Source organism: Kogia breviceps, chromosome 15, assembly GCF_026419965.1.
Source record: "Kogia breviceps isolate mKogBre1 chromosome 15, mKogBre1 haplotype 1, whole genome shotgun sequence".
Lineage (NCBI taxonomy): Eukaryota > Metazoa > Chordata > Mammalia > Artiodactyla > Physeteridae > Kogia > Kogia breviceps.
This window is the reverse complement of record NC_081324.1, coordinates 56,625,107-56,628,553: the sequence shown is the minus strand read 5'-3', so window position 1 is coordinate 56,628,553 and position 3,447 is coordinate 56,625,107. Positions and strand designations below refer to the sequence as shown.

The 3,447-nt window shown below is 39.4% G+C and overlaps 1 pseudogene; it reads right to left on the bottom strand.

Annotated features, from left to right (window-relative positions):
- Positions 1-1,179: 1,179 nt before the first annotated feature.
- Positions 1,180-1,879, bottom strand: LOC131742164 (AP-3 complex subunit sigma-1 pseudogene; annotated as a pseudogene).
- Between the last annotated feature and the right edge of the window lie 1,568 nt (positions 1,880-3,447).

Sequence of the window (3,447 nt, the reverse complement as noted above, 5' to 3'; positions counted from 1 at the left end):
GCCCTGCAAAGCAGACTCAAAGGTTGAGTTGTGAAATAAAATTTGAAGAGCTGAGCTTTGAAACAGAGAATATTCACATTTCTACCTGAAATTTCTTTCCGAATGCCTGCACGGTATCAGGAAGTCCAACATGAGAGCTGCGCTGACGTCTACATTCTACCACCTGTAATGAGGTGGTAATTTTTGTGACCACCTCATTATTCTTCACTTGACTGTTATCAACTGGAAAAAAAAAAAAAAAAAAAGGAGTGGCTGAAATATCAGGAGACTCTTTTAATTTCACACCAGCGAAGAGCATAAATCTATGCTGCTCATTCCAGACTTGAATGAGTTTCAAAACTAAATAGTCAAGGGGACAGGAAAGCAGCACATAAGGGATGGGATACTCTTTACAAGTGTAATGTACTTACTTCATTGGTCTTTTTAAGCAGAACCTTTTCCATGGGGAAAAAATTCCTCCATTTATCACAGGACTAATTAAGTGAAAATTACCAAATTTCCAGTAAATTAGCAACATTTGTCTAGCACCTACTTCATATAGATTATCATCTTAGCACTCAGAGGGAGGCTTCCCTACTAAATTTAATTACTCCATTTTTTTTTTAACAGTGATAAAATATACTTTTATTTACTTCGTTGAGTCAGAGGGTCGTAAAAAAAAATTATTTCTAAAGTAGATACCAGGCAAACAGAACGGTGCTTTAGAAGTCCAGTTACCTTGGAGTTTATTTAAACTAAGAGAAAAAGGTCATAATGTTTTCATGCAATACATACTTCGTTCTTTAAATAACAATTGTGACAAATAACAGAAAGAATTAAGGAATGCTGTTTTTGTAATCCATACAAAACACCAACATTTGGGGTTATACATAATTTAAAGAAATGTCCCAAACACTTTTCAAAATACTGTAGTAGCCAATACATAGAGGCATGCCTTAGGTGGCCATAGGAATGCAGTTTAGAAAATAAAGAAAAAAATCACACTGGAACTACTCAGTTTCTTCAAAATCACTGAGCAAGAAGAGCAACAATGAACTTCCATACTGATTTTACCTAACTTCTATACAGTACCTTGACTTAAATCCAAGAGCAAAAGTTAAGACTCTCCTCTATTTTTGCTAAACAACTGCATGGTAAACTTAGATGACTTTTCCCCCAGATTTTACCTGGGAGTGGCCTTTAAAATTTTTTATTGAAAAGAGGGCAGTTTGGCACTTTTATATTGATGTCACCAATGTTAATATTTCTTGGGATCTCAGGAAGATTCATATTCTTTACTGCTGATACAGCATGGGCTGGAGCTCCCACTAAGCCAGCCTCAGATTTCTCCAGTTTATTTTGTGCATCAGTTTGTGTAACAATCTCATTCATCTTGGTCTCCAATACCGTTCCCCCCATCACCATTTCTGCAAGAATATTGTGAACCTTGTCTACATGGAAAATTAAATCCAGTTCACAGATGTTTTCAAAACACTTGTCTAATGTTTCCACAAATACTTGAATTAGATCTAAAAGCCAAGGTCACTTTCTGAAGAATCCACCCAGAAGACAAAATATAATGTTGCATAATGTCTATAAATCAGTTTGTTGTCAGATCCTCCAATTAATAATCCTCCTTCTAGGAAATTACATTTTCATCTGTCTTATATACCAAATGGAATGTCTCCCTGATGATTTGCTGTTGTGTATCTTCACTGTAGGGCTGGTAGAACTTGGAGAGCCGTGACTTCCCGTGGTTGTTAAAGCAGAGGATCGCCTTCATGATGGCTGAGCCGGGCCGACTGGGTGGGAGCTGGGGGCCAGGGCGGGGGCAGGTGTGCAAGCCTCGCCTTGGGATCTCGCTGGCGATCCTTCCCCACCTGCCCCCTCCCGCACACATACGCTAATTACTCCTTTTTCCAAAGCAATGCGTTTATAGATTTAGCATATATATAAAAAATCATGTCTTATATCGTATTAACTGTTTCTATTTCTTGTTCTCTCACTAGACTGAAAATTCCTTGAGGGCAAAGATTAAGTCTTAAACTTCGGTGTAACCCCCTCAGCATCTATCACAATGCTTTCTGCATACGAGATGCTCAAAGGATGCTTGATGAAATAAAATATTGGAGGAATAATAGACTGGTTCCCTGTGTGGGGTTCATCTGGGGGACATGACCAAAGTTGGAAGACAGGATTCATTATTAATTAACTCATGAGGTCATTCCAAAAAAATTTACTTTGTACCTGCTGTGTGCCAGCATTCTTTAAGATGCCAGCGATAGAGTTACAAAAGAGATGTACATCGTGTAGTCAATGCCCTCATGAAGTTTACACTTGAGTTTGTGCCCAAGAGTGGATTGCCTTACTTCTGACGCTGCATCTGATGTAATTGTGCCATGAGTAGTTATGTTTCCCCCTTCCCACCCTAAATTCCTGACAACTATACACCTGCCCCCAGGGTTCCCATGATTCTTGTTTGCTTGCTGACAGATGTGAAAGTAAAAGTATCTGATTGCCATTCATATTCTCTATACCCCTATTAAAACAAAGAGCCAGAGATTCTCATAACTACCTCACGCTTCCTGGCATCAGGTATTCTCCAAGATTTGCTGATTTTGCCTCCCCTAATTGCATAGGGACCAGAGTTAGAGGCCATGGAGGAAGTCCTGACACCATTCAGTCAAGGCTGTGCAGTCTAGGAGAAAAGACTGAAAGGGCTTTAGAGCCTAGGAAGCTGGGTCCGATCTGGACCAAAATGCATATTCGATACATGGCCTGATGCAAATATCTTAGCTTTTAGGAGGTTCACTTTTCTCACTTGTGCCTAGAAAATAAAGATGCTCACAAAGCAAAAGGAATTATGAACATTGTAGGATAAAAAGAGTCTAATGCTGAGCATTAAAATTGGTACCATTTCAAATCAGGCCATAAAGGGGAAACATCCATCTGATTCCTCTGACGGGTGTAGCAGTTTTTTGAGAAGCCACTTGACTATCTATGAATAAAAGACCAATTTGTTACCTTTTCTTCCACTGGTATAAAGGACACTCCTCCATTGCCCTGTGGTTGTCACAACCACATTGTCACTTAACTGGATGGCAAGAATAATGAATTAGCAATCTGTTTTGGCTTGGGTTCCGCAGTAAGCAGAGACTGAAACAAGTACTTCAGTGTAGGTAATTTGTTTGGGGGTTAACACAATGTACGGGAGTGAAGAACTACAGAGACTAAAGGGGGAAAAAACTTACATAAGTGTTCATTCTGGATTCATTATTAAGGTGTACAAAAAGGTCTTACTTCTGCCAGGTCTAAGAATGTTATCTCCCAGAATAATCCATCTAAAGAACAGGAAGCAAGAGCTCCCAACCCTCACTGATCAAGGGTTGACTCAGGGCAACCCTGTATTTCCAAGATGCCTATGAAGTTAGGATGAACAAGTGCCCATGCTTATCTGGTAGCTTTGGA